This window comes from Heloderma suspectum, chromosome 4, assembly GCF_057233095.1.
Source record: "Heloderma suspectum isolate Gila_16-S chromosome 4, 16-S_ref, whole genome shotgun sequence".
Lineage (NCBI taxonomy): Eukaryota > Metazoa > Chordata > Lepidosauria > Squamata > Helodermatidae > Heloderma > Heloderma suspectum.
In genome coordinates this window covers 250,041,742-250,055,349 of record NC_139461.1, presented here as the reverse complement: position 1 = coordinate 250,055,349, position 13,608 = coordinate 250,041,742, and the positions used below count along the sequence as shown (strand labels likewise).

The window sequence follows — 13,608 nt, the reverse complement described above, 5'->3', positions numbered from 1 at the left end:
GTTTGGAACCCAAAAATAAAACCCATAAGTTATGAAGATTCTGAACTTCCCTAATGAATTTGATAAGTGGATAGCAAACACATGTTTTAGATAAACTGGATAAATCCAGAAGAGGGCTAGATCCATACTTGCCTCTTTTCTTTGGAGATGACTCCAGAGCTGACTTTGTCATGGTCAGAGATTCTGCTAATGGATGCCATTGCTAACACTTCCATTCACTGGGATAGGACATGACGTTCCATGAAAGAACCGCTAACAATCAAAGACAGATTAGCTGTCTCATAAGCGCTCATGGGACCCAGGATGGATCCATTATCAAGGAACTGATGTTACAGCCAGATGCCTATAGTTCCTTTGGGCCTTCCTGATTTCCTGCCTGACTAGAGTTCTCAGGCAAGTTGATGTTTTGTCTGGGGAATTATCATGGAGAAGAAAAACTGCATGCAGTGTCTCTCCCACAGTTCTGCAGCTCACACACATCTGCATGCACACACATGCACAGACACAGACAGACACATCCCAGCAATCCTGATACAGATTAGCAGCAGAAAGGAAAGAGCGATCTGTATGAGGCTCTCTTCACCTCCTCTCCCAGCAATCCTGATATAGAGGAAAGCAATTTTTATCAAGACTGCTGGGGGAGGGCATTCGTGGTGGTGAGGAAAGGGGGAGAGTCCAGGGCACCCATGGGGACTGCGATTAAGGTTTGGGGGAGTGCATGTGGCCCAAAGGTTGTGCACACCTGTTCTATGTGCAGAGTTGAAGCAAGTCCTAGCCTAGCCATTAATAAGGGTATCCTGAACACAATGCATGTTTTGCAACACCCACCTCCCTGGTCTCCAGGTGCTGGACATTCCCAAAGACCCCATATGAAGGATAGTTGGTTAAGATAACCAACTTCAGCATTTATCCAATATCAACCCACCCCAAATACTTTTGTTGTTGCTGCTGCTTCTACAGAATTAAGTATATTCCAGAATTTAAATGTGACAAACCAGAGACATCTTAAGTCCCTCGCCATAATACTATAGGGCAGCTACACTTCCTTGGGATAAACTTTTGTAAGAGGAATTAAAAACACACACACACAACTCCACACAAGAAGAGTGTGAAAATGAAGAAGCAGTAAGTAGTTCACTATGGTGATTAGGCAGGTATTCCTCACAGCTTATGACACAACAGAGTTAAGACAAACAGACAGACTGGCTGTTGTCACAATCCAATGAAATGTGCATTTCACGAGTTTCTAGCTTGAGCTAGGTCTTGCCTCAACTCTGCTTTATTTATTCTTTTTGAAACATGGTTACCTTGACAAAGTCCTCACAAGGCAACTTACGTCCAGCAATTTAACAACAATACAATGAAACGGCAGACTCCAGCAGTCTCAGCTTATAGATTCATGCTTGCATCCTACCTTTGGGACCAAAGTGTACATACACTCTCTCCAAAATGCTCACAGCCTCATGTTTGAGTATCAATGCCAACAAGAGTGTGAGGGAAGGTGATGGCAGGACTGAGGAAACCACTACACCAGGAAAACCTGAATATCTCCAAGGCTCAAAATGTCTTCTTCAAGTACTCCAGACAAGAAAGTATAAACTGGCCATTTTGAATCTCACAGACTTTTAAACAAAAAAATTAGGATTGGCTTTCTAAATGCAGACCTACATCCACTTTAGCTATCCTTTGATTATTACCACATGATAATTACATTTCTTGTCCAATTAAGAAAAGCACCGCACAAGACCATAGCTAGAGTCAACACTATACATATGAGCACGCATTTAATTAAAGCTGGTTCATCTCTTTGTCTTGACACAATGCACATATTTGTCTTGGCACAATTTTTTAAAAGCACGTATTTATATATCGTGACTGCTCATCACCTCCACTCTAAAGAACTCTGTGCCTGGAAGGGAAATTTTGAGAGAAAACAATTTACACTCAGACATTTATGACTACTTAAGAAGACTGCTAGCTGGTTAGGTTTTAAAGCTGTGTTGACAGGTGTAGGGGCTGCTGCATTGCTCGACATCATTTTTTGAGAGTGGTCAACTTTGCATGTATTAAAATGGGTACATGTCCCAATGAGCAAAAAGCAATTATTTGCCCAAAGACAGTAGGTAACCCTAGCCATGGCTATGTGTACTCCACAGCTCTATGTAAACATAGAAAAAGTACAAAAGTTAGCACTGAATGAATTCAGCATTTTTCTGCTCCCGCTCCTGTGTCTTTAACATCAGACACATAAATTAAGCCTTCACTTTTTGTGGCGTATGGTTCCTTCAAGAGAATTCTCATCTAGCACATGTGAAAGCAAAACTAGCAAAGGCTCCCCTAGTCTTAGTCCTGCCTGAGAGTTCTTGTTGAGGCTTTCTATGTATTGTTCATCCTAGGATGCAACCCTATGTATGTTTAGGCAGAGAAAAGCCCTACAACTCCCGGCATGCCCCAGCCAGCATAGCTGGGAGTTGTTGGCCTTTTCTCTGTCTAAACATACATAGGATTACACCCTTAATAAACGTTGATGCTTACAGAAGACTTGGATGTCCTGAGATTTGCCTAAATGCATACATAAGCAAAAGACATTCCACTTTTACTCCAGGCCAGGGAAAGATCCCCTTCGTCCATTTATACATACCAGACTGCTGTTAAAAGTAATGGAGCAAGGTCAGAAAAGGCTGGGAAACACAACGGTTCTAGAATGAGAAGGCAATATATGCAAATGTGTTTATTTTGCATTAATTATACAGGTTGAATAATCAAGTGCAGGATTTGAACTAATGGTGCAGAATTTTGATGTGTGTGCACGCGCGCGCGCAGAATGCATCAACTATGATTACTTTGGTGCTTGCTGTTACAAAGCATAATCTAGCCAAGATGTCACTCAGTTAAAATATTTGTCTCTTAATCTTATGAGTTGCCATTGTTTACATTTCCATAAATGCGCATACAAATTAAACAAGGGTTTTAAAGAAAAAAGCAAACCTTAGCTTAGATTATGTATGTATATGTTGCAGTAGGCACCGACACAGATCAAGCATCACCTCCTGTATGCAAGAATGGAAAGCCTCTTCTAAATTGGCATCTGCCACTTGCAACTCCTATTAGTTCTTTCTTTAAAAATAATTAAGGGCACAATCCTATGCATATTCAGACAGAAAAAAAGTCCTACAGCTCCCAACATTCCCCAGCCAGCCATGGCTGGCTGGGGAATGCTGGGAGCTGTAGGACTTTTTTTCTGTCTGAACATGCATAGGATTGTGCCCTAACTTGAAAGAAATGTGTTGCCCAATTAATTGGGAGCACCTGTTTTATTGACCAAAAGGGAGTTAATTGATTAATGTGACTAACTGAAGCTACAATCCTTCATATGCTTTGTTGTTGTTGTTCAGTCGTGTCCGACTCTTCGTGACCCCATGGACCATAGCACGCCAGGCCTTCCTGTCCTGCGCTCTCTCCTGGAGCGTGCTCAAGTTCATATTCATTGCATCCGTGATGCTATCTAGCCATCTCATCCTCTGCCGTCCCCTTCTCCTTTTGCCTTCAGTCTTTCCCAGCATCAGGGTCTTTTCCAGGGAGTTTTCTCTTCGCATTAGGTGGCCAAAATATTGGAGCTTCAGCTTCATTATCTGTCCTTCCAATGAGCACTCAGGGTTGATTTCCTTTAGGATGGACTGATTTGACCTCCTTGCAGTCCAGGGCACTCGTAAGAGTCTTCTCCAGCACCACAGTTCGAAAGCATCAATTCTTCGGCGCTCAGCCTTCCTTATAGTCCAGCTCTCACAGCCATACATTACTACTGGGAAAACCATAGCTTTGATTAGACGGACCTTTGTCGGCAAGGTGATGTCTCTGCTTCTTACTATGCTGTCTAGGTTGGCCATAGCTTTCCTCCCAAGGAGCAAGCGTCTTTTAATTTCATGGCTACAGTCACCGTCTGTGGTGATCTTGGAGCCCAAGAAAGTAAAATCTGTCACTGCTTCCATTTCTTCCCCTTCTATATGCCAGGAAGTGATGGGGCCAGATGCCATGATCTTCGTTTTTTTAATGTTGAGTTTCAAACCAGCTTTTGCACTCTCCTCTTTCACCCTCAACAAGAGGCTCTTTAGATCCTCTTCGCTTTCTGCCATTAGGGTGGTATCATCTGCATATCGGAGGTTGTTGATAATTCTCCCAGCAATCTTAATTCCGACCTGTGATTCATCCAACCCGGCATTTCTCATGATGTACTCTGCATATAAGTTAAATAAGCAGGGTGACAATATGCAGCCTTGTCGTACTCCTTTCCCAATTTTGAACCAATCGGTTGTTCCATGTCTGGTTCTTACTGTTGCTTCTTGACCCTCGTACAGGTTTCTCAGGAGACAGGTAAGGTGGTCTGGTACTCCCATCACTTTAAGAATTTGCCACAGTTTGTTGTGATCCACACAATCAAAGGCTTTAGCGTAGTCAATGAAGCAGAAATAGACGTTTTTCTGGAATTCTCTTGCTTTCTCCATGATGCAGCGAATGTTGGCGATTTGATCTCTAGTTCCTCTGCCTCTTCGAAACCCAGCTTGTACTTCCGGTAGTTCTCGGTTCGCATACTGCTGAAGCCTAGCTTGTAGGATTTTGAGCATCACCTTGCTGGCATGTGAAATGAGCGCAATTGTGCGGTAGTTTGAACACTCTTTGGCGTTGCCCTTCTTTGGAATTGGAATGTAAACTGACCTTTTCCAGTCTTGTGGCCACTGTTGAGTGTTCCAGGTTTGTTGGCATATTGAATGCAGCACTTTAACATTCAGATCTTTCCTGTATAGTTCTTCTGTGTATTCTTGCCACCTCTTCTTAATCTCATCTGCTTCTGTTAGGTCCCTGCCTTCTTTGTCCTTGATCATGCCCGTCTTTGCACAAAACATTCCCTTGAGATCTCCAATTTTCTTGAAGAGATCTCTAGTCTTTCCCATTCTGTTGTTTTCCTCGATTTCTTTGCATTGTTCATTTAAGAAGGCCTTCTTGTCTCTCCTTGCTATTCTCTGGAACTCTGCATTCAGTTGGGTATATCTTCCCCTTTCTCCCTTGCTTTTCGCTTCCCTTCTTTCCTCAGCTACTTGTAAAGCCTCATCAGACAGCCACTTGGCTTTCTTGCATTTCTTGTTCTTTGGGATGGATTTCGTTGCTGCCTCCTGAACAATGTTACGGACCTCCGTCCATAGTTCCTCAGGCACTCTGTCTATCAGGTCTAATCCCTGAAATCTATTCCTCACCTCCACTGTATATTCATCAGGGATATGATTTAGGTCATACCTGAACGGTTTAGTGGTTTTCTCGACGTTCTTCAATTTAAGCCGAAATTTTGCAAGAAGCAGCTCATGATCTGAGCCACAGTCAGCTCCAGGTCTTGTTTTGACTGACTGTATGGAGCTTCTCCATCTTTGGCTGCAAAGGACATAATCAATCTGATTTCGATATTGACCATCTGGTGATGTCCATGTGTAGAGTCGCCTCTTGTGCTGTTGGAAAAGAGTGTTTGCTATGATCAGCATGTTCTCTTGGCAAAACTCTATTAGCTTTTGTCCTGCTTCATTTTGTACACCAAGGCCATGCCTGCCTGTTATCCCGGTGATTTCTTGACTTCCTACTTTAGCATTCCAATCCCCTATGATGAAGAGGACATCTTTTTTGGTGTTAGTTCTAGAAGGTGTTGTAGGTCTTCATAGAACCGATCAACCTCAGCTTCTTCGGCCTCAGTGGTTGGGGCATAGACTTGAATTACTGTGATGTTGAATGGTTTGCCTTGGATTCGTACTGAGATCATTCTATCATTTTTAAGATTGTACCCCAGTACTGCTTTCCCCACCCTTTTGTTGACTATGAGTGCTACTCCATTTCTTCTAAGGGATTCTTGCCCACAATAGTAGATATGATAGTCACCTGAATTAAATTCGCCCATGCCTGTCCATTTTAGTTCACTGATTCCCAAGATGTCGATGTTCAATCTTGCCATCTCATGTTTGACCACCTCCAGTTTACCTTGATTCATTGATCTGACATTCCAGGTTCCTAAACAATATTGTTCTTTACAGCATCGGATTTTCTTTTCACCACCAGACACATCCACAGCTGAGTGTCCTTTCGGCTTTGGCCCAGCCGCTTCACTCTTTCTGGCGCTACTTGGAAATACCCTCTGCTCTTCCCCAGTAGCATATTGGACACCTTCCGACCTGAGGGGCTCATCTTCCGGCGTCATCTCTTTTAGCCTTGTGATACATTCCATGGGGTTTTCTTGGCAAGAATACTGGAGTGGGTTGCCATTTCCTTCTCCAGTGGACCACATTTTGTCAGAACTCTCTGCCATGACCTGTCCGTCTTGGGTGGCCCTGCACGGCATAGCTTATGGCTTCATTGAGTTACGCAAGCCCCTTCGCCACAACAGAGCAGTGATCCATGAAGGGGTTCATATGCTTAGGTGGAAATAAATCCCATCGAATCCAGTGGACTTCTGAGTAAACATGGATAGGATTACACAGCAAATGCTGCAGCCCTAGTAATAGCTTTAGGTTCTATTTTCTCTAGGACACAAAACACCATTGTTATTTTAGTCTGACCTGAACTTAGCCACAGTTGATTTGGTCATCCTGTCCCTGACAAAGGCAAAGAATTCTGAGGGAAAGAATCTTCACATTTCAGCATCATTGCTCATTTCTTCTAAGAAGCCATGCAGGCTATCAGGCCCTCCATCTTCTCTAGTTCAGTTACCCACTCCTGCTTTACAGAATAAAGCCTTTAAAATTGCCCACAGGGCTTCACCTCGGATGAGATTCTGCCCCAAAACCCTTCTGCAAGATCAGGGCTCAGCCTTTAAAATGGACCACAGGGCTTCATCTCAGATGAGATTCTGCCCCAGGACCCATCTGCAAGATCAGGGCTCAGCCCAGGGTCATGCACCTTAAACATGAAAACAAGCTTGCTTCTGATCATGTTCACTGTGCCTTTCCCACAGAACTGAGATGTGTGTTTGTGTATGCATACGTCAGGTTTCTTCATAGGTTGAGACTCCTAGGCATCTTTGAGCTCTGACACTTTATTAACTACTGTGCTGTGGGCCCTTTCAGCCCCAAACACAGGTCTGCTTACCATCCAGCCTCTCTGAATTGCTTCTCTACACATCCCAAGGCCATTTCACCCACACAGCTAAAAACACCTCTTCATTCTGCCAGCCAGCCAGCAAGCCAGCCAGGCCTCCATCTCTTCTCTCTGTCACTGCCACTCACCCACAGTCATGCTTATTGTTCCCCAGGGAAACTAGCACACCTGTGTCAGGCCATGCCCTCAGCCTTCCTCATTCAGCGCCTTGCCTTTTTTCATCAGTAATACCATGCATCTCGGGCTCCTGCTCCCTTGATCCTCGTGAGGTTCACACGTGCAGCCCCTTGGAGTTGTTCTGATTTGCTCTGACGTGTGGTAGAGAAAGCCCTTGCCCATAACGCTCCAGGGCTCCAGGGGTTGGCAGCGCTCTGCCTGCTTGGCAGTAGCTTGCTTCCTCCTTCCCTCCGTCTGTCAGCCTCCAACTAGGGAAAAGGGGGTTAACCGGATGAGACGTGAGGCTGTTTCAAGCAATGAGCATGAACTATTAAACCAGAATAGATGAGTGTAGTGTAATCCCCCACCGAGTCAGAGGACCAGCAGAGGACTGGAGTAGGAGTATTTCTTCCTCCCTACAGCATCCCCTAATAACTGGCCATTCCTGGAGCAGTTGTAGTGGCTGAAGCCAGGACTCAGGTGCTTGTGCTGTGCGGAGGTTTATACAGTAAAGCAAGAGATGCAACAAAGACCACAAAGGTACCAGATTTCTCCTCTTGCTCTTTTGCTTGTGGAGGCCTTGAGATAACCAATGCCATTTTCCATCTTAATTTCCTCCATCCCAAAACAGAAATAACCATTCATTTGCCTACCACTTTACTAATAATAGAGCAAGATTATCAGCAGCTGATGGCGATGGCCTAGCTCCCAATGTCCCCACATTCTGAAGTGCCCAACTAGAGTTGTTGCTGAAACTTGCCAGTTTCAGAGTTTTAATCCAAATACTTGACTTTCATTAATGGTGAAGCAGAAGCCACATTAAAAAACCTGAAAACAAATCTCAGATTTTGTTAAGGCTGCTTCCCTTAAAGCACAAATAATATTGTATTATAATTGGAATTTCTGTAAGGATGGAAAGAAACGTCATCATTTTACCAAGATGCTGTTGAGGGCACAGCTAATTCACTTTCTCTCATGCACATGCACACACACTAACTAGATATGCTGTTCTGCAGTTTGAAGAATGGGCCAGTCTGCTTCCAGGCACAATTCAAATTGTTGGTGATTACCTTTAAAGCCCTAAATGGCTTGGGTCTAGGCTACCTCCTTCCATAGCATCCTACCCATATCCTGCCCAAAGATCAGAAAGAGAGGCCGTCCTCTGTATCCCATCTAGGAATGGGTGAGAATTTCATTTGGTTCGTGTGTGTGTGTGTGTGTGTATAAGAATTTGCAGAATTCTTCATTAACTTAAGATTTAAAAAAATTGAATGTGTGAGAACCCGAAAATTATAGATTTGACAACCAGGCTGGGGGCCTTGAGGGCTTAGCTCAGGGACACTGAACCTCTTTCAGCCCGAGGGCTGTATTTGATTTCAGAGAAGCTCTTGGGGGCCTTATTTCAGTGGTGGACAAAGCTGAAGGCAAAGCAGCAAGACCAAAATACTAGCATATATTTTAGCTTAAGGGCATAATCCTATGCAAGTTTAGACGGAAAGAAGTCCTACAATTCCCAGAATCCCTCCAGCCAGCCATGCTGGCTGGGGCACACTGGGAATTGTAGGATTTTTTTTTTCTGTCTAGACATGCATAGGATTTCACCCAAAAGCTCTTACTGCCAGTAAGTAAACCTTAGGAGAGGCATTTCAGCCTTATAGAATGAGGAAAAAAAACCTGTACAAAAGCAGGGGAATCACCAAGTGATTGGTGCTTGGGGGAAAGGGGCTGGGGCAGGAGGAAGGGGGCATGGCCATCTGGGGAACCCCAAAGGGCTAAATTGGGACCCCAGGAAGGCCAGATTTAGCTGCTGGGCCTGGGGTTTTGTACCCCTGGCTTAACTCTTAAAAGTCTGGATTTACATCCCTGTGTATTCAAAGATGTTTGTGATGCCAAATTAGGGTTGCCACTTCTTTTTCTGACAGGCTCCTCATCTTTAACAGCTATGTGGCAGGCAGGTACAATATGCTCCTCTCCCTGTTGAGAATAGCTGTACTTATTGAATTTAGCTGGTGCAGATGGGTGAGAATTTTGTTTCAGTTCATTTTTGATAAATCACCAAGATTCTTTTTTATATATACAGAATGGAAAGAACTTGAGATTTACAAAATTCAAATGGAGGAGTAGGGATGTATGAGAAATTACTTTCAGTTTGTTTCTGATCAGGATTTTACCAATTTCACACCTTCTGGACCGAACACGGACTCAGATGCAATCTGTAGTCAAAGTCCGTACACTTCCGAGCTGTGGTTCGCAGGACCTCCCCTCCCCCATGTGTTTGACAGCATGCATACATTTCAAAATGCATGCATTTCAAAAATATGTGAAAATACACTAATCGTGGGAGAGGAATGCATACATTTCAAGTATGCATACATTTAAAAAAGAATGCATTTCAAAAATGTGTACAAATATGCTTTAGTCATGGGAGAAGAACATGTACATTTCAAAAATCCATATACTTCAAAATGAGCACATTTTAAAATGCCTATATTTAAAAAATGTGCACAGTTGATGCGTACATTTGGAAAAATATGCACGGATTTTCATGTGAAAAGAAAAAACAAAGCTTGCAATCTGATACAGACTTGAGTCAAAACAAATTTTGAGATGGGATTTAGAGAACTCTGTGGAGCTCAACTTTTGCAGATTTGCACCTCCCTATGCAGGAGAAAAGGAAAGTGACCTTTTTCCCCATCCTTAGTCCCATCCAGGGTAGAAGCATGTTTGAATGGGGCGAGACCGTGAGAGAGAGAGAAAGGCCTTCTCAGTGGCTGCAACCAGATTAGGGAACACCTTCCCCAGTGAAGTGCAGTGAGCCCAATCCATCTTCGTTTTTCATCAGTTACTGTTCCAGCCAGCTTCTATTTTATGTGGGAGATGTTTTGGTTTTACCTTTTTTACCTTTTAATTGCTGACTCTGTTTCCTTGGTTGATTGTTTTATATTGTTGATTTTATGAAAATGTAATTTTTAAATGTTGTAAGCCTCCCTGGGACTAATACAGTTGGGAATAAAGAGGATGTTGTTTCAGTGCTCCTTACTTGATGCTGTACTAGCAATTTTCCCACTCCTTTGCAGGATCCTCAACTGCTCTTTGCCTTTTGGCAGGATCCTTGTTACTGATTTTCTTGCTTGCTTGGCTGGAATGCAAGACCTAAAGCTGTTAGTTAACTCCCTTTGGCTACGTATCAAAATTGTTTTTAGATACAACAAATAGTTCCAAGATGCATCAGTGACTTATCTTTGGCTCTCTTTGTTGCATTCCGTAGGTCACTGATTTCTTAATGGAAGCTGACTACTGATCAAAATCAGCTACTGACTGATGTCTCCTGGCTTCCTCAGTATCTATAAAGCACCAAGCTTTATTGAAGAATGTAAAGGAATTTCAGTGAACTTGGCAGAATCATGATCTAATGAACTTTGTAGGGGGAATGGATTGCTTGAACTATGGTATGTAATGTTAAGGTAAATGGGAGTGGGGAGTTGAGGAACTTGGAATAACAGTTGGGATGGGGTGAAAATTTGGTCTTGTGACAGCTGGGAGAGAGAAGAGTGTTACAGAAGAGCTTCAGACATACTGGCTCTCCGACATGTGTATTGTATGTGCACTATAGAACTATTTGCCATTACCTTGACACTTTGATTCAAGAATTCATTTTTGTACCAGAAAGCACAGCCTGAAAAGCTTCCAGGAATGTGGTTAAGGCTCTAAACCCACCATGAAGGCTTATGCCAGAATAAAACTGTTAGGCTGAATCTACCCATAGCAGTTTTACTGTTATCATACTGCAATGATAACTATTGGTGCACATGACACCAATGGGCACCAATAGTTATCACTGCAGTATGATAACGGTAAACTGCTATGTGTCGATTCAGCCTTAGTCTTTAAGGTGCCACAAGACTCTTTGTTGTTCATATAATATACTGGCTTCCGCCTTGATTAGATTAAAGGAAGTTGTTCCCTGTGACCAAAGAAAACAAGCAAATGCCTGCCTGATTGCCATGCTACCACCTAGCCAACTAACCCATGAGGGTACCTTTAAATTGGCTAATCAGAAGCTCTGGTGGGAAAAGTGGCCCAATCTTGAAGCAGGTTGGTCAGCAAGGTCAAGCACTAAATTAGCACCCTTGATCATACCTTTTGTTTTGAATATTGTACTATGCTACTCTGTATAGCCAGCTAGAGGTAAATTAATCTAGGGTCAAGGTACCTCCCTGAACTTTCTATCTGGTTGCCAGAACCAAACTATTGTTCCCTTTGTTACCCATCCTGGGTCCCGCCTCTGAGCTCTTTGTACCCTTTGTTTTGAACCCTGTAACTGTCTCAGAGTTCAGGTACTCAATGTTTTCTTACTATCTGAGCATCCCTCATGCTAGTATGTAGCTCTGAGAATGACACAGAGTCTGAGTGGCTTTAATATCATTCCTCATTACTCTTTCCCAGCACGATTCTCTGTTCCTACTCTGATGCCTGTCCCACATTTCCTGGGCTAGAATTCCCATTGTGCTTTCCAGCTGAACCATCTTATTAATGTGTTTGCCCAGACAGATCCATTTGCCTTGCACACCCAGAGAGAACGCTCTGCCAACCCTGGTAAAGTGCCCAGGGAGTCCCAAAGCAGGCTTCTATATGCGCAGAACCATAGTTTGACCTGTGAGACCAGACAGGCAGTCTGTAACCTCCATGTGAGTTGTAGCTTTGGGTCCAAGAGAGTCAAGAGATGAGCTTAAGGTATTGGGAAACAGCTACCAAAAAGTCTCAAGTTGAATGCAGTTTCTGGATCCTATTGGAAACTCTAAGGAGAAGCCCCATTGGCAAGGCAAAATCTATTTTTAGCCATATTTGGGTTGCTCCGGGGTCCCTAATAATGGCTTAGCCCTCTGCTCGGTCTCCTCATCTCTGGCCATCCAGAAGCCATTATTTTGGATCTTACTGGACAACAAAGCGTTCGGGGGTGCCCAAAGTGGCTTGAGGTTATTGTATTGCCCCACTTTTGAATCTGGAACTAAAGCTGAGAAACCAGAGGGTAGTCTGTGCCCCTATCGTTTTTCAATTTTTTTGCAACTAACCAGGAAATGAAGTCCTTTGGGGTCCCTTTTTTCTGAAGTCAAGTAATTACTGCTGCTCCTGCTTCATTTCTCCCTGCCCCCCAATCCATCCATTCCACCTCCACAGTCCAACATTGTCACCAGGACCCAAACTTCTTTGGTCACATAGCCTTCCAATACCCTGCTCTGCCATTTCCAAAGCGCCACCTTGCTCTCCATATCTGGCAAATGCTAATTTCCCCAATCTTCATTTTTTGCCTATCTTTCCTAGTAAGGCCTATTAGCAGTAGTTACTGGCCCACGTACTATGGAGTGGGTATAGTAACCAATAATGGCAGAAAGCGAAGAGAATCTAAAGAGCCTCTTGTTGAGGGTGAAAGTGGAGAGTGCAAAAGCTGGTCTGAAACTCAACATTAAAAAAACTAAGATCATGGCATCTGGCCCCATCACTTCCTGGCATATAGAGGGGGAAGAAATGGAAGCAGTGATAGATTTTACTTTCTTGGGCTCCAAGATCACCGCAGACGGTGACTGTAGCCATGAAATTAAAAGACGCTTTCTTGCTCCTTGGGAGGAAAGCTATGGCAAACCTAGACAGCATAGTAAGAAGCAGAGACGTCACCTTGCCGACAAAGGTCCATATAATCAAAGCTATGGTTTTCCCAGTAGCAACGTATGGCTGTGAGAGCTGGACTATAAGGAAGGCTGAGCGCCAAAGAATTGATGTTTTCGAACTGTGGTGCTGGAGAAGACTCTTACGAGTCCCCTGGACTGCAAGGAGGACAAATCGGTCAATCCTAAAGGAAATCAACCCTGACTGCTCATTGGAAGGACAGATACTGAAGCTCAAATATTTTGGCCACCTAATGCGAAGAGAAAAGTCACTGGAAAATACCCTGATGCTGGGAAAGATGGAAGGCAAAAGGAGAAGGGGACGACAGAGGATGAGATGGCTAGATAGCATCACCGATGCAATGAATATGAACTTGAGCACACTCCGGGAGAGAGCGCAGGACAGGAAGGCGTGGCATGCTATGGTCCATGAGGTCACGAAGAGTCGGACACGACTTAACGACTGAACAACAACAACTAGTAACCAAACCATTTTCTCTTTGTATTGTAATGCATGTGCGTGCATAACGCGTGTGTTTTTGAGAACAAAACTCTGTGTTGTTTTTTTTAAAGGTTTTGGACTTTTGGACTTTGAACAACTGTTTGAACCAGTTTTCTAATTTCAGAAGCAGCAATACAATAAAGTCTCATTCAAAACAAC

At 43.5% G+C, this 13,608-nt stretch overlaps 1 protein-coding gene across 1 annotated transcript in view; it reads right to left on the bottom strand.

Annotated features, from left to right (window-relative positions):
• CNTN2 (contactin 2) overlaps positions 1 to 13,608 on the bottom strand; it is an 87,984-nt gene that overhangs the window by 66,127 nt on the left and 8,249 nt on the right. The window lies entirely within an intron of this gene.